Below are 18,752 nucleotides of genomic sequence, written 5' to 3'. Positions count from 1 at the left end.
ATAGTTCATCTTTTCCCTCTTAATGACCTTCTTAATTTCCTTTTGTAAGCTTTTAAAAACTTCCCAATCCTCTCTCTTCCCACTAATTTTTGCTTCCTTGTATGCCCTCTCCTTTGCTTTAATTTTGGCTTTGACTTCTCTTGTCAGCCACGGTTGCATCCTTTTTCCATTCAAAAATTTCTTCTTTTTTGGAATATATCTGTCTTGCACCTTCCTTACTTCTCACATAAACTCCAGCCACTGCTGCTCTGCCATCCTTCCTGCCAGTGTCCCTTTCCAGTCAACTCTGGCTAGTTCCTCTCTCATGCCACTGTAATTTCCTTAACTCCACAGACATACCGAAACATCAGATTTCGGCTTCTCTTTCTGAAAATTCACAGTGAACTCAATCATGTTATGATCACTGCCCCCCAAGGGTTCCTTCACCTCAATCTCTCTAATCACCTCCGGTTCATTACACAACACCCAATCTAGTACAGCCAATCCCCTAGTGGGCTCAACAACAAGCTGTTCTAAAAAGCCATCTTACAGACATTCTACAAATTCTCTCTCTTGAAATCCAGTCCGACCTGATTTTCCCAATCTACTCACATGTTAAAATCCCCCACAATTATCATAACACTACCCTTCTGACAAGCCTTTTCTATTTCCTGTTGTAATTTGTAGTCCACATTACTGAAGCTGTTAGGAGGCTTGTATATAACTGCCATCAGGGTCCTTTTATCCCTGTAATTTCTTAGCTCATATCATTCTTTGCAGTGTACTCTGAATGATGAGTAATAACCTCTTGATTTTATTTGTGGGTATGTTTGATGTTTTTAGAGAAATTGGATTGCTAAAATTCCCTTTAAAGAAATTGTTCATGACCAGTGTATCTCCTTACTGGAAGAATAATGGAGAAAACACCATTACCTCAATTTATCTTAACAGCGCAATAATTCATCTATCTGACCGTTTTCCACCATCATGTACTTTTAGTTATTATTTAATATAATCAGGAAATGCAAACTTTGTTTTATTTGCATATATGTAAATGTCTCAAGATTTTCTGAAGGTGGAGTAGGAATCTTCTCTGTGCCCCCTCGGAATGCTCAAAATATGCAACCAAATCAGTTAGGAAGAGGAAGAATGAGGTTTGAGAAGTCTTCTACCACCTTCTCTCTTCGCTGTTCTTTTGAGTTCATAGGGAAGACCTTGCTTTTGGCCTCAAAAGGCCTCAACAAAACATAGGCAAATTAAACTTGTACTGTATGTTCGAAGAAACATTATAAAATTGACCATACTGCTAAAGCTGTGAAACATTTTATGATAGGAGATGAAACTTATTATATAAATGCAAGACTTCCTAGAGTGCTTTTGATGACTCTGGATGCTTCAAAAAGGCAAAACATTGGTGTGTCACCAAAGGCATGGTATAATATTCAATTGTGCACTGTAATTACAAAATTTCATGGACTATTGCCCATTTGCAATTTCCAAACTAGAGCGGTAATTGAAAATAATGCTTATGCTGTATGACCAAAAGTCCCAAATTATTGAATAATGTTACACAAAAATTCCTTTATGTTCTAAGATACATACACAAGTCCTATGCCATTGAAACATTCCCTTGACCAGTTGTGCTACTCTGACAATGATTTTTGAAGCCATAAAAAAAAACTGATAATGCAAGACTGATGCTATGTAATCACATTAGAACAGTAGAGAGCTGCCCTATCCCTAGAGAGAAAGGTAAGTAATTGGAATTAAAAATCCTTGTGTCATGCATCTTGTTGCAGGACACATAATACTAAAGCATAGACTCAGTGGTCCTTTATTAGGTACAGGATGTACCTAATAAAGTGGCCTCTAAGTGTATATTTAGATTTGTAACCTGCATTGGCAAATGTTTTTGAAGAATAATTATTTTTAGAACGATTGTTATATTGACTCCAACAATCAGAATTGAGAACAGATATGCCAGTTAATCACATTTTTTCCCTCGTTTACTGTGCTACTTATTTATTTGTATATATTCTGTGTAATTTATAGTAATTTTTATGCATTGTATTGTACTGCTGCTGCAAAACATAACAAAATGCAATAAAACTTAAATAAATTATGGGCTAATTATTCAGAAATCCTGATGCTTAGGCATCTGGCCCACTTGGTGATGTTACCTTTTTCCTCTTTCCCTTTAAGCTCACTGTGTTCTGTTTCCTGCATGCCTTTGAAGTCACCAGAGCATTGTTTCCTGTCATTCTATTAGATTTATGAAGTTCACTGAAATTTTTATTTTTGATCCTTGTTACATTTAAAAATAACGCAGAATGATAAAAAGGACTCTTGACCGCACAATCTACCTCATCTATCCTGTGACTAGTGGTGCGCCACAGGGATCAGTGCTGGTCCATTGTTATTTGTCATCTATATCAATGATCTGGATGATAATGTGGTAAATTGGATCAGCAAGTTTGCTGATGATACAAAGATTGGAGGTGTAGTAGACACTGAGGAAGGTTTTCAGAGCCTGCAGAGGGACTTGGACCAGCTGGAAAAATGGGCTGAAAAATGGCAGATGGAGTTTAATACTGACAAGTGTGAGGTATTGCACGTTGGAAAGACAAACCAACGTAGAACATACAGGGTTAATGGTAAGGCACTGAGGAGTGCAGTGGAACAGAGGGATCTGGGAATACAGATACAAAATTCCCTAAAAGTGTCATCACAGGTAGATAGGGTCGTAAAGAGAGCTTTTGGTACATTGGCCTTTATTAATCGAAGTATTGAGTGTAAGAGCTGGAATGTTATGATGAGGTTGTATAAGGCATTGGTGAGGCCGAATCTGGAGTATTGTGTTCAGTTTTGGTCACCAAATTACAGGAAGGATATAAATAAGTTTGAAAGAGTGCAGAGAAGGTTTACAAGGATGTTGCCGGACTTGAGAAACTCAGTTACAGAGATAGGTTGAATAGGTTAGGACTTTATTCCCTGGAGCGTAGAAGAATGAGGGGAGATTTGATAGAGGTATATAAAATTATGATGGGTATAGATAGAGTGAATGCAAGCAGGCTTTTTCCACTGAGGCAAGGGGAGAAAAAAACCAGAGGACATGGGTTAAGGGTGAGGGGGAAAAAGTTTAAAGGTAACATTAGGGGGGGCTTCTTCACACAGAGAGTGGTGGGAGTATGGAATGAGCTGCCAGACGAGGTGGTAAATGCGGGTTCTTTTTTAACATTTAAGAATATACATGGATGGGAGGTGTATGGAGGGATATGGTCCGTGTGCAGGTCAGTGGGACTAGGCAGAAAATGGTTCGGCACAGCCAAGAAGGGCCAAAGGGCCTGTTTCTGTGCTGTAGTTTCTATGGTTCTATGGTTCTATTTGACCTTTCACCTTGGTAACCAAAAGACTTTATTCTGCACTCTGTTTATTGTTTTACTATATACAATCAGTGCACTGTTGCAATGAATACCTTGGACAATAATAAACCAATTTACCAATCTAAATAAAAGCATGGGTCTGTATTAAGCGTAATATCCAAAAGTATAAAGATTCTGCCAGTCCAGCAACACTAATGTTCCAAGCTTGCAAGAACAGTGGATTTTTACTGTTACATTTTATGGGATGAACTTGTCTCAGGTAAATGAGCCAAGACTCCATGAAGCAAATACATAGCAGTCCTTGATGTCCCTCTGGTACATTCACCTGCAGGATAATTGGTAGTGGGATTTTAAGGCCTTGGTGTTTCAAAAGTAGCTGTACAGCAGCGTGCTGTCCCGCTTTCGTTCCCTTATTAAAGGGGAACTGCATTCGCAACCAGAATCTGCCATCCAGAATCCATCGATTTTGAGTATCAATAGACTTATTAAACATCTTTAAAAAATGCTGCTGACTAAAGTACCCATGGCTATGAATGTGGTTTTCTGCTGTAGTAGTCCTAAATGGGAATATTTGATGATGTCCATTGGAGCTACATGCAAAGATTCGCCACTTACTGGGGCCATTGTAAAGACTCATTGAGTGGTTACTGGGAGGCTACTTTATCCAGTAAAGAAGAAGGTACTGTAAGGTTAAGTGGTGTGATCTTTCGGGAGCATAGGCTGGAAAGTTGTGGCCTTGCTTAGAGGCTTTGGTGAAGGGGCAGAGGCAAGGTTTATTTTTACTGTTCACACTGAGTACCTGATTTGGTATAAGTGGGATTGCAGTTCAGAGAGTGGAATGCTCCTCCTGCATGAGGTGTCTTTAGGCTCTTATACCTCCTCTCTGATGTAGCAATGAGAAGGGATCATATCCTTCTGGTGGTGTGGGACCTTAATAATAGATGCTGTCTTTTTGAGGCATCGTGCTTTGAAGATGACCTCGATGATTCAGAGGCTACCATCCGTGATGGAGTTGGCTGAGTTTGAAACCCTCTATAGCTTCTTCCAATCCTGTGCAGTGGCCCCTTGATAGCAGACAGTTTGAATGCTCTCCACAGTACATCTGCAGATATTAGCAAGAGTCTTTGTTGACATACCAAATTTCCTCAAACTCCTAATGAAATATAGTCACTGCTGTCCCTTCTTTGTAATTACATCAGTATCTTGGGCCCAGGATAAATCTTCAGAACCCAGGATCTTGAAAATGCTCACTCTTTCCACTGCTGACCCCACAATGAGGATTGGTGTATGTTCCCTCGACTTCCCCTTCCTGAAGTTCACAATCAGTTCCTTGGTCTTGCTGACATTGGTTGTTGTTGCAGCATCATTCAACCAGCTGATCTATCTCACTCCTGTATGCCTCCTCATCACCATCTGAGATTCTGCCAACAAAAGTTGTGTCATGGACAGAGCTTAGAAACAAGGGGATGGTCACTCCAGTGGGGTAGTGCTATAGACACCCCTACCCCACCCCACCCAAATTGTCAGTAGGAACTTGAGGAGCAGGTGTGTAGAAAAATTGGTCAGTTGTAAAATGGAAAGCTGGAAAATGGGGTCTCAATATGCCAGACTGCTGTTTATAGGCTTCAGTTCGGCATTCGACATCATCATACCCCAGAAACTGGTGGGGAAACTGGCCTCACTGGATCTCAACACCTCCCTCTGTAGTTGGATATAGACTTCTTAACAGTAAGACCACAGTCGGTCCATGTGGGCAGCAACGTCTCTAGTCAAATTACGGTCAGCATAGGTGCTCCACAAGGCTGTGAACTCATCCCACTGCTTTTCACACAGCTGAGGCATTACTGTATCACAGGATTCAGCTCAAACTGAGTCATCAAGTTTGCGGATGGTGCAATGGTGGTTGGTCACATCAAGAATAATGATGAGTCAGAGTATAGAGAGGAAGCAGAGTGGCTGGTGGATTGGTGTGAGAAGAACAACCTAAGCCTGAGTGTGGAGAAGACCAAGGAAACCATTGTGGACTTCAGGAAGGTGCAGACGAACCATCCCCCTCTGTGAATACAAGGCTTCTCAATGGAGTGAGTTACGTGCACCAAGTTCTTGAGCGTTCACATCATGGATGATGTCACCCAGTCCCTTAATATCACCTCCCTGAACAGCAGGATCTCCACCTCCGAAGAAGATTGAGACAAGCAAGGCTTCCTCCTCCCACCCCCCACCCCACCCCCCAACATCTTAAATGTGTTTTACAGGAGCACCATTGAGGGAATCCTGACAAGTTGCATCCCCATCTGGTATGGGAGCAGTCGAGCTTTGGACCTAAAGTTCCACAAACGACTGTGACAACACCTAAGAGGATCATAGGTGTTTCACTGCTATCCTTCAGGGACATTTATCAGGAGCGCTGTAAACACAGGGCCTTTAGTATTATTGAGCATCTCCCCCGTCCATCCAGCATCCTCGTTGACTTTCTACCATCAGGCAGGAGACTACGAGGCACAAAAACAAGAATGGTTAGAATGAGAAACAGGAAAGGGTTAGAATGAGAAACAGAGTCCAAGGCCATTAGCCTTCTGAACTCATGACTGCACTGTATTCGAAGTGTCACTGGTTAAACTGTTCTGCACCTTACAATACTTAATATTAATGCATTTTAGTTTGTTACTTATTTGTGATTCATCAGTAGATTTTATCCTTACCTTCATGTGCTGTGTGTGTTATGTGCAAAACTGTGCTTGACACCCTGGTACGAAGAAATGTTTTCTCGTTTCTATATACATTATGTGGTTATATACATTATATACATGTATATAGTTAATTGACAATAAATGACTAGACTTGATTTGTAAAAATAATAGGTTTATATTAGTAGGTAACTTTAATCTTCCCTGATATTGTCTGCGTCTCTTGGAGTTATATGGGCCTGGATGGGGTGGAATTTATGAAATGCATCTAGGAACGTTTCCTGAATCAATATACAGAGGACCCTTCTTTTGAGGGAGCAATACTGGATCTCTTCATAGGGAGTGAGGAGGACAATTAACAAAAGTAGCAGTCAAGGAACACTGGCTCTAGTGACCATAATTCTTTTATTTTTAAGATAGTGATAGGAAAGGGCAAGATAGGTCAACAGGTTAGGGTGCGAAAGTAGACCAGAGCTAATTTTGGGGGAATTGGACAGGATCTAGCAGAGGTCAATTGGGTGAGCTTACTTGAGATGAAAGCTGAGTCTTTTAAGACTGAGATACCAAGTGCCTAGGACCAGCACACTCCTGTTAAGATGAAGGATGAAGCTGGCATGTTTAGGGAATTATGGCTGATGAGGGATATCGAAGCCCTTGTCAAGAAAAAAGGAATCATATGTTGGGTTTAGCATGTTGGTTCAAGCAAATCTCTTGATAGTTATAAAACGATTAAGTATACTCTGAGAAAGAAAATCAGGAGGACAAAGAGGGTATGAGATGGATTTGGTAGGTAAGGTTAAGGAAAATATAAAGAGGCACTGTACCTATATTAAGAATAAAAGAGTGGTTTGGGAGAGAGTAGGTCCACTTAAATCAGCAGGGCCACCCAAGTCCTGAGCAGCAGGAGATGAGTGGAATTTTTAATGAATATTTGTCCTCAGTGTTTACTAAGGAGAAAATCATGGTTGCCTTTGATGGAAGTCTATAGGAAATACTTTTGATAACATTCATATTAACATGGAGGTGGTATTTGCAGCCCTTTAGCACATTAAGGTAGATAAATCCACAAAGCTTGACTGAGTGCATCTTCAGACTTCATGGGAGGCTAAAGGAGAAATTACAGAGACCTTGGAGATATTGGCTTCATTAGCCACTAGGGATGTTATTGAAGACTGGAAAGTGTCTAATGTTCCTTTGTTTATAAAAAATAGCAAGGTCAAGTAGGCAACTACAGGATGGTCAGCCTGACGACAATAGTGGGGAAGTTACTGGGGGCAGGGGGGTGGTTTTGAAGGACAAGGTTTATCAGCATTGGGGTAGGCTGTCCGATTAGGAGGACTCAGCATGGATTTGCACAAGGAAAGTCTTCTTGAAGAATCTTAATTTATTAAAGTAATAAAGGCAAATGAGGGTAGGCCAGTGGATGTTGTCTATCTAGATTTTATCAAGGCAATGAGGGTACTGTGTGGTAGGCTGCTCTGTAAGGTTAGATGCCACATAATCCAAGGAGGGCTAATTAGGTTTCAAAATTGGTTTGGAGGTAGGAAGGTGATTAAAGTTTGCTTCTTGCAATGGAAGCCAGTGACTATGAGTAGGCCATTGTTGGTATCCTTGTTATTTGCTATTTCTATAAGTGAATTTGATCAAGAAATACCTGGCTTGATCAGTAAGTTTGCAGAAGGCGCAGGATTAGGAGATGTTAATAGTGAAGGTTATTGTACATGACTTAGGGAAGTGAGCTGAGGAGTAGCAAATGGACTTTAACATGGATATGTGAAGTGATACAGTTTTAAATATCGTACCCACATAGGGCTTGTACTATGAATTGTAGGACACTATAGAGTGTACAGGAACATGGAATCTAGACGTATAAATGCAGAGTTTGCTAGACAGGGTGGAAAAGAGATTTGTTTGTTTAGAGTTAAAACATAGAACTGGTCTTCTATCGTAATGAACTGCCCTGCTCTGCAACCTACCTATTTAATCTTAGTGTAATCACAGGTGTCAAAATGGTTGTTGTGATGTGTCTAGTCTGGTACTGCAGCGGGTACTGCTTGTCGCTGTCACTTTTAGCTTCCTCTGCTCGCTGGCAGTCTTGCAAAAAGGAGAGCTGAATGCGTAAGTCTTTCCCTGCCAATACATAGCCTCTCCAACAGCAAGCCTCATGCAATACCTCCTCGTTGGCGACGCATGGAAAGTGAACTCCTGTTGGACTCAGACTGAACGACAGAGGACAGGAGGAGGTCTGGCCCCTACACATTTAGCATGCAGGTCCACCGGTGTGTGGACAGGCTCTGGTGCTCGTGAACCAGATCCCCAGCTATGGGTGAATAGTTCCACTGCTTTGTGGGCAGCCTCCGGAGAGACAAAGGCTATGGGAGTAAACCCAGACAGCTAACCTGGAGTGGAGCTCCTAAGTTGGCTGGATGTCATTGAACATCCTTCCAGCAGTTCCTATAGCCAAGCTGGTGCCAAATGTATTGCTTCATAAGCTTTCCTTTGGACTACACTGGTGAGGCTGAGAGGAGGATCTTGATGACGGGGCATCTCAGGATCTCCATACCTTCCTCCCAGGCTTACAAAAACCAACTAGACTGCTAACCGGTACATCTTTATACCGTGGGAAGAAACCGGAGCATCCACAGGAAATCATGGGGAGAAAGTACAAACTCCTTCCAGACAGCAGCTTGAATGTAGCCTGGGTCGCTGATACTATAAAGCATTATGCTAACCACTACATCACTGTGCCACCCCAATGGGGTAAGGAAACTGGAGCACCTGGAGGAGATGGTGCGTGTAATGTATGGAATTACTTCTTTTAGAGTTTGGAGTAATGACTCCTTAACACGATGTATGATCTGTTGTCCATGCATATATATTCTTTTCCCCTTTTCTCTCTCTCTCTTTCTAGCTGCAATGTGAATACACCAGTTAAAGCCATCTCCCATGTGCATGCTTTTATTTTAATTGATACATAGTTGCACAGACACAACAAATTGGCAACGAGGACAACTCTGAATGTCAGAGAATATCACCAACTGCACCGACAGTTACAGGACAAAACAGTGAGAGTTAACTGTATGAGAGCCATCATGGACGCTAACAAAGAGACGCATGAGTAACTGCCTGCATAGTACACAGTGAAAGACCCAACTAGCAAAGTTAAAGTGAAAATAACATGCCGATGGCTTCAGTTGGGAAGGATGATAAAGTTGATAGCGCTAATGAAGGCTGGGAGTCATATCAGGACAGTGAAACTGTATTGCAACGCGAAAAATATGAAGGAACAAAAGAAATCCCTCATGCTTCTTTTCTTAATGGGTCCTAGAATGTATTGTCTCTTACACAACTTAGTAACCCCAGAAAAGCCAGCAAGTAAGATGTTTGACAAAATTTTTTAAATTTTACAAAATCACTTGAGCCCTAACCACTGTAATAGCTGGGAGATTTAGATTTTACAAAAGGAACTTGTCAAAGGATGAAAGCATTTCCGAATACATTGCAGAACTGCACAAACTTTCCCAGTACTGTGAATTTAGAGATAGACTTTCTGATGCTTTAAGGGACAGGCGTGTATGTGGCATGCACAAAGTACATAAAAGAGGCTACTGTCAGAAAGAGGCCTAACCATAGAATGGGCATTGACCATTGCAATATCATTAGAAATAGCAGCAAAGGATGCAGCAGAACTACAGAAAAGGAGGTTAGAATGTGAAATGCACAAAATGTCCCTGAATGGTGCAAAAAGCCAAAAATGTTATCAATGTGGCAAATCCTCGATGATGCAAATAACTGTTGGTTCAAAGAAGTTTGCATAAAGTGTCACAGATAAAGTCATGTATGCAAGGGAGACAAAGAGCACAACCAAGTGAAAAGTCTCAAATACAAATGCATGAAGTTACCGATTGTAAAACAAAATCACACAACATAGAGTCTGACAAAGGTGAGCTGTCATGCTTAGAAATGCTTAGTATTACTGAAGTTGATCACAAAATCATCTGGATCACAATAGATGTGTCTGGTGTAAAACTGAAAATGGAGTTGGATACAGGGTCAGCTTTGTCTATAATTCCAGGGGCTGACTACAACAAACTGTTTTCTAAGATACCATTAGAGAAGACCACAGTGATGCTAAAGACTTAGTCATAGTCATACTTTATTGATCCCGGGGGAAATTGGTTTTTGTTACATTTGCACCATAAATAATAAATAGTAACAGCACCATAAATAGTTAAATAGTAGTATGTAAATTATGCCAGTAAATTATGAAATAAGTCCAGGAACAGCCTATTGGCTCAGGGTGTCTGACCCTCCAAGGGAGGAGTTGTAAAGTTTGATGGCCACAGGCAGGAATGACTTCCTATGACGCTCTGTGCTGCATCTCGGTGGAATGAATCTCTGGCTGAATGTACTCCTGTGCCCATCCAGTACATTATGTAGTGGATGGGAGACATTGACCAAGATGGCATGCAACTTAGACAGCATCCTCTTTTCAGACGCCACAGTGAGAGAGTCCAGTTCCATCCCCACAACATCACTGGCCTTACGAATGAGTTTGTTGATTCTATTGGTGTCTGCTACCCTCAGCCTGCTGCCCCAGCACACAACAGCAAACAAGATAGCACTGGCCACCACAGACTCGTAAAACATCCTCAGCATCGTTCGGCAGATGTTAAAGGACCTCAGTCTCCTCAGGAAACAGAGATGGCTCTGACCCTTCTTGTAGACAGCCTCAGTGTTTTTTGACCAGTCCAGTTTATTGTCAATTCGTATCCCCAGGTATTTGTAATCCTCCAGCACGTCCACACTGACCCGCTGGATGGAAACAGTGGTCACCGGTACCTTAGCTCTCCTCAGGTCTACCACCAGCTCCTTAGTATTTTTCACATTAAGCTGCAGATAATTCTGCTCACACCATGTGACAAAGTTTCCTACCGTAGCCCTGTACTCAGCCTCATCTCCCTTGCTGATGCATCTAACTATGGCAGAGTCATCCAAAAACTTCTGAAGATGACAAGACTCTGATACACAGACGAAAAAGTATCTCCCAAAGTCAAACTGAAACTAAATGCGCATATGAATGCCAAACTCAACAGTTAAAACCTTATGTATTGAAAAGTAGAGGGCCAGCACTTTTCAGACATGAATAGTTGAGAAAATTCAACCAGACTGGCACTCAATCAAAGCTCTTGATGTGACATTAACAGACAACTGCAGTCCAAACGTTAGCACCAACCAGAGAATGGCCCAGCTGCATACTACAATGAGAAGATGTTTGAGGAGGGAATAGATAAACAGATTGAAGACTTGACCAAAAACTACACACAGCACCTCCATGTGTTTTGTTACACCTGTGGTCACCATGGCAAAGAGAACATATCGACTTTGCTGGGCCAGTCATGGACTCCATGTTTCTTATTGCTGGAAGTTAATGCAATGGAGTCAACCACCTCAGCAAAGTTTGTCTTCACTCTGAGGACTAACTTTTGCCAGAATCAACTTACCTAAACAATTTGTGAATGACAGCGGACCCCAATGCATGTCAGAAGAATTCCAACGGTTCATGAAGAAAAATGGCATTGGACATTTCAAGTCACTTCCTCACCACCCAGCAATGGATGAATTAGCAGAAAAGTTTATCCAAACCTCCAGGAAGTCCATTAAAGCTACGGACAAGGAGGAGATTTCCCTACAGCACAAGGTGGCCAATCTTTTTTTTTGTGTATCGGAACCATGGTAATGCGACAACAAGTCAAACATCTGCAATGCTGCTCATGTGTAGGAATCTGAGATCTTGCTTAAACCTCCTAAAACCAGATTTATGGAGGAAAGTGTAGAATAAACAGTTCAGGTAGTCAAAAATGAATCAGCAAGAAGCTTCAAGCTTGGACAGGAAGTCGAAGCGTGTGATTATTGAGAAGCCAAGTGGACACCCTGTAGGATAGCTACAAGAACTGGACCACCAACGTACACAGTGAATGTTGGAGATCATACATGGAGATGTCATATGGACCGGAAACTGGATGCTCACTGAAGAACACACCAGAGTGGATTGCGTCCAACAAGGTGGACAGATTACAGCCACCAGACTTTCTTCTCAGTGATGATCATGTCACTGACAGCAAAGTGACACCAGAAACCGAGAGCATTGTCTTAGATAAGACAACTGCCAAACCTAATGCCGCTCCACAACTCCAGAGGTTCTATCTAGAAAGAAACAGAGCTCCACCCAAAAGACTGAACCTTTAGAATTGTGAAGTTAGTTATGGATTGTTATTGTGAAAGCATGTTTATTTGAATATAGTTTGTGAAAGGGAAATTGAATGTCTTGTACCTATAGTCTTTTATTTACTTATTTATTGATTGATTGATTGCCGGCTAGTGGCACATTGGCATCAGCGCCGGACTCCAGAGCGAAGGCTCCTGAGTCCAAGTCGGGCCACCCCCGAGCACGCTTTCCATCCGTGCCGGTTGAGCGTCGAGCTAGCCATTTGGCCTCGTAAAAAAAAAGGGTTGAGTCAGGAACATTCATATCGTGACCTGGTTAATCTGAAAGGAGACCAATCCTGTCTTATATGACATTAATCTAAAGGGGCAGGAAGTGTAATGTATGGATCTTTTTTTTTAAGAGGATTGACTACCCTTAGCACTACGTATGATCTGTCGTCTACGCATGCACATTGTTCTCTCCCGCGTGTGTGCTTTTATTTTAATTGATATGTAGTTACACAGAAACAACAGTGTGGGTGGAGGTTGTTGATGGAAGGGAAAAAAACACTTAAGTGAAGAGGACAGAGCAATTCAAGTATGACCTGGGGAAATTGTTTGTTTGCATCATTTCAAATTGTCTAAAATTTTAATGAATGTAATTAAGTTACAGTTGGGCAACATTTAAATAGGTGTAATAGAGTGAAAAAGTAAATATTCTTCATTGAAAACAAAATCAGTAAATAGTCAACTGATTCTTTGTCACATCTGTTACATAATGTTCAAAGTCAAGGTCTATTCTCATGATTAATCCTAAACTGCACATAAGCAAAGCATAGGATTGCACTGAAATTCTCAAACTTATGCCTTTGCCTGCACCGGTGACCCAGCCATGATTTCTACACTATTAATTCGCACTGCTTAAGATTCTTAGAGTTAAAGGTCTGAGAAGTTTCATGGAAGTAAAACTAACCGTGGACTGCCGCTGAGATGGTCAGCACACACACATACACAGCTCAAATATCTACAAAGAGTAGAGTAGCAGAGTAGTTCCATTTGTTACATAGAAAGGTGCAGGGTCATCTGTCTGAAATATTCCCTCTTTCTACTGATGCTGCCTGATCTGTGAGAATTTTTCTTGCATCTTTACCTTCTATCAATTAAGAAATCATGCAGATTTTCAGCTTCAGCAGTATTCTGTTTGAGTTCAAGTAACTCAACTGTTCCAAAATAACGCTAGGGGAACACCTATTTTAAAATTTCAATTACTTTAAATAATTCAAGCAAAATATGCTTTAGAATACCTTAATTACATATCTGTTATTTCAAAGGTGGGGAGTATGGGGTGTCCAGGTAGTGGCAGCACCACTGGTGAAGGGGCTTGTCATGTCCACTCTGGGCAGCTCATTCACCTTTGGTCCCCACCTGGCCACTCAGCTCTCATCTGTGGCTCCAAGCAGCTGTTTGCATATGTCAGCGGCCACATCTTGTTACACTGCTTAGACAGGTGGTCTAAAGTAGGTGAGGGCAGCCGGCAGTCTCATAATCCGGTGAGAAAGGGATATGCATGTCCTAGCATGCAGTCAGCTCCGGCAGACTGGGCAGATGAGATCTACAGTCAAATTAACGACCAGGAAGGCGGTACTGCAAAGTTCCATGGAGAGCGAAGGCCATGACAAGGCATAAAAGACCTCATAAGATATAGGAGCAGAATTAGGCCATGTGGTCCATCGGATCTGGTCTCCCATTTCATCATGGCTAATCCAATATTCCTCTCAGCCCCAATCTCCAGCCTTCTCAATGAATTCCTTCATGCCTTGACCAATCAAGAATCTATCAACCTCTACCTTAAAAATACATAAAGACTTGGCTTCCACAGTTGACTGTGGCAAAGAATTCCACAGATTCACCACTCTCTGGCATAGGAAATTTCTCTTCGTCTCCATTCTAAAAGGATGCCTCTCTATTCTGAGGCTGTGTCCTCTGGTCTTAGACTCTCCCACCATAGGAAACATCTTCTCAACACATCTACTCTATCAAGGCTTTTCACCGTTCAATAGGTTTCAATGAAATCACCCGTCATTCTTCTGAATTCAAGTGAATCCAGGCCCAGAGCTATCAAATGCTCTTCATATGACAAGCTATTCAATCCTTGAATCATTTTTGTGAACCTACTTTGAACCCGTTCCAGTTTCAGCACATCCTTTCTAAGATAAGGGGCACAAAGCTGCTTACAATACTCCAAGTGAGTGCTTTTTAAAGTTTTAACATTACATCCTTGAAACTTCGATGATCGTGGTCATCCACAGCAAACAAAGATGCCCCAGTTTGTGACACTTGTTCGTACCCAGACTTCTGAGGTCAAGAGAGTGGAGCTGCCACAGTGCAATTGCTTTTCCACTTTAAAAACTCTCTCACACAGGTTTCCTGTATTTGTTGGATACGATAGATAACTATCATTTCAACAGTGATTGGCAGAAGTAATGCAATGTTAGGCTTCCCCTACTTCAGTGATGCACTTTCTGAAACAATGCAATCAATAGTATCCAAATTCCTTGATGGAGTTATAATATAAAACCTTATACAGGCAGCATTTGTTTTTGAACAATCTGAAATCTGACAGCAAGTGAAATTATTCACTGTGCAAACAATATATTGCAATCTATTTGTTTTTTTCCCTACTCAAGCCAAGAAATAATGACCCTGAAATTATATTGTTCGAATAAAATAAATCCCATACATTTGTATTGCTTCAATGATCAAGATTTTATCAAACATATTAACCTATTTTATAAATTGGTTAGCAGTGCTGATAAAACTGAAATATTACATTAATATCAATGTTTATATGACTTTCTTTATTCAGGATAATTTAACTGTCAGTGTATTGTTCATGAAACTGACAATGCCTGCCAGCAGTGGAATATGATGAGGCAACCCAGCAATTTATAAATCGGTGGCAAACATAAATAGAGCATCCTTCAATAAAGACCCAGGAGGGTTTACTATGTATACTGTTCAGAAGTCCGAACTGTCCAAGCAGAAAATTTTACCTCTGCACAAGTTGCAATTGTGACGGTTAAGGACACTTTAAGCTGAGTAATTAAAGATTTGCAGCCATTTAAAAGAAAATCTTTAAAGTTGTTATAGAGATATCATAGACATACTGCATCTATTATAGATTCAAACAGCATTAAAATAGACCCTTGAGCCCACCAAATTCACACTGCCTATTAACCACCCATTTACAGTAATTCTATTGTCTTCTAATTTCCCTCATCTTCTCATCATCTTCCCTGAGATTCTCCCACTCACCTCCACAGGAAGCAATTTCAAATGGCTAAATAACCTAGCGTCCTGCATGACTCTGGATGTGGATGGAAACAAGAGCCACCTGGAAAAAAACTCATGTGGTCCCAGGGAGAATATGCAAAGAGCACACAGACAGGACCTAAGGTCAGCATTGAACCTGGGTCTCTGGCATCGTGAGGCAGCGGCTCTACTAGCAGTGCCACTCTTTTTTTTCCTCGAGCTGTATTGTAATGTCACTTGTTTCTGGTGGCAAGTTAGACTGGGATGATTTTCTGGCATCATTTGTGCATAGGAACTCATCAATAACCTGTACAACATATACAATATCCTTCAGTTTCCCTGATAGAAATCGGAAGAAAACGTCCAAACTTCCAACCCACAGAAAAGGAAAGGAGCAAACCCTAAACCCAACAGCAGATTGATCAGAGACATGAGGTAAAAAATCTCAACAATGAAAATGGTGTTGCTGTCTGCACATGCCCACTCTGTGTCCAAGGTAGTGTGTATTGGTGATGTAACTCCTGTGCGGCACAGGACACAATCCATGGGATTGATTACATTGAGAATGTGGCCCCACACACATTGAAAATATGTCTTGCCACCCCTGTATTTCCCTCAACTTCTATCAGCTCTTTTTTTAATGCCGCTGGAGAGTTCTTTAAGGGTGTGACTTGCTTCCTATATTTTAAGTGAGAACTCTGGAGAAATGGAGTTCCATTTAGACAGGAATCTTCAATGGTACTGTGATCTCCATTTGAATATAACACTAAATGCTGTTCAACAGGTTTAATCAGGGTGAAATTGACATCAAGCCCGGCACAACATCATGGGCCAACTAGCATATCCAGTGTTGAACTGGTTCTGTGAGAGCTGATATCCAGCCATTAGACTTCCAAACAGCATGTACAATCAATAACAATGCAGGATCTCCTGGTGGCTATCCCTTTTCACCCCTTCTCTTCTCCTTACCTACTTATCAACTCCCTTTCCTTCCCTTTCTCTTTCCCTTTCTTCCTAGATCAACTGTCTTCTCCTATATGAATTCCTTTTCAGCCTTTTACCTATTCCACTTATCCTCTCCCAGCTTCTTACTGCATCCACCTCTCCTCCACCCACCCACCTTCCCCATCACCTGGTCACAGATGAAAGGTGTCAGCCGGAATCATCAACAATATATTCCCCTCCATAGACATTGCCTGATTTGCTAAGTTCCTTCAGCATTTTGTGTGTGTTGTTCAAGATATCTAGCACGTGTAGAATCTTCTTATATGATGTTACAAATTAAAGTTCTCGTTGGCTTATTCTTATACTGATTAATAAGGTTAAGCCTTTTGTTTTTCAGGCCTATCAATTATTTTGTCCGAGTTGGAGGTCAGAAGACTTTATTCTTCTGGGCAGCACGGTAGCATAGTGGTTAGCACAACGCTTTACAGTACAGGAGAGCCAGGTTCAATTTCCACCGCTGCCTGCAAGGAGTTTGTATGTCTTCCCTGTGACCTTGTGGGTTTTCTGCCCGCTTTCCTCCCACAGTCTAAAGATGTACCGGTTGGTGAGCTAATTGGTCATTGAAAATTGTCCAAGGATTAGAATGAGGGATTGCTGGGCAGCGTGGCTTGAAGGGATGGAAGGCCCTACTCTACACTATATAATAAATAACCACATTCTTTCTGTCCTTGATGGTGAACTAGCAGCAGCGGTGTACAAGGTGAGGGGGTGACTAACATGGGAATGTACCATGGTAATCGGCTGTAGGCTGAAGCAGAGAAAATTGGGAGATGGGAGAGGACAGTGAAATGTGAAGATATCCTGGTCGATGAGCTAGCATGCTGAACGGCAAAGCAAATTGGGAGTAAACTACGATGGGCACTGAGATCACAAGCAGCAGATTGAAGGGCAGAGGCAGAAGCAAGGTCCTAAGGGGATGTGGCATACTGGTTTCAGACCCGACAGGGTGGAATTCAACAGCACCTGAAAGGGAGAAGGCAGAGGGCAGCTCTGGCAGACCTGAAATGAAGAGGGGAGGGTGGAACAAGAGTGAACCTGAAAGAAAACCATCAGGAATGATGTGGACCACAGAATATGAACCAGAGGCAGAAATGAACAGGGTGAAGTAAAATCTCAGCAGCAGTTTGCTGCAGATCGAAGCAGGGAGGGTGGGGATTTGAGTTCTGATGAAAGGTTTCAGCCTGAGATGTTGACTGTTTGTTCAGTTCTGTAGGCGCTGCCTGACCTTCTGCATTCCTCCAGCATTTTTTATCAGTTACTCTTGATTGGGAGTGGGCTGGGCAAAGTGAAAATCCACAGGTCAACCAGACAAGTTGGATGAAGCGTGAAAGTCTGGGAAGACAGAGCAAAGCAAGAGTGAACAATGAGGGCATGGAGGTAGCAGGTGACAGGGAGGAGAGAAAAGTCACAGGAAAATCCTGAGTGCATGTGGCAAATGGACCTGAAAGAGAGATGGCCAAGTGGACCATGGAGGGTGAACAGATGGACATCACTTTACACCGCACGCTGTTGGAGCAGTGCTGCCAGGATAATCAAGGACACGACACACCCGGCCAATACACTTTTTGTCCCTCTTCCCTCTGGGAGAAGGCTCAGGAGCTTGAAGACTTGTACGGCCAGATTTGGGAGCAGCTTCTTTCCAACTGTGATATGACTGCTGAACGGATCCTGACCCGGATCTGGACCGTACCCTCCAAATATCTGGACCTGCCTTTCAGTTTTTTTGCACTACCTAACTTTCCATTCTTCTATTTTCTATTTATGATTTATAATTTAAATTTTAAATATTTACTAATTTTTACTATTTTTAATATTTTTAATATTTAATATTTGTAATCCATGGAGTGGGAAGCGCAGAATCAAATATCGCTGTGATGATTGTACGTTCTAGTACCAATTGTTTGGCGACAATAAAGTATAAAGTATAAGTATCAGCAACAGGCAACAGACCAAGGAATGCACAACAGTAATCCGCTACATCTTGAAGCAAGGATAGTGGGGTGCAGACACATCAGGGTGTGGCAGAAAAACCTGTAGTTAAATAGAATTAATATAGATAGTACATTGCAAGCCAAAGGGTCTGTTTCTGTGTTCTACTGCATTGTGACTTAGTGGTATTTAGAACAGATGAGTGGGGTGAAGTAAAGAATAAAGTTCAACTCTGTGCTACATTGATTAA

At 41.6% G+C, this 18,752-nt stretch overlaps 1 protein-coding gene across 2 annotated transcripts in view; it reads right to left on the bottom strand.

The window, feature by feature from the left end:
• LOC134344277 (thrombospondin type-1 domain-containing protein 7A-like) overlaps positions 1–18,752 on the bottom strand; it is a 438,835-nt gene that overhangs the window by 190,039 nt on the left and 230,044 nt on the right. The window lies entirely within an intron of this gene.

Source organism: Mobula hypostoma, chromosome 3 (assembly GCF_963921235.1).
Source record: "Mobula hypostoma chromosome 3, sMobHyp1.1, whole genome shotgun sequence".
Taxonomy (NCBI): Eukaryota; Metazoa; Chordata; class Chondrichthyes; order Myliobatiformes; family Myliobatidae; genus Mobula; species Mobula hypostoma.
The sequence above is the reverse complement of the archived record's forward strand: the minus strand, read 5'-3'. Positions and strand labels throughout refer to the sequence as shown.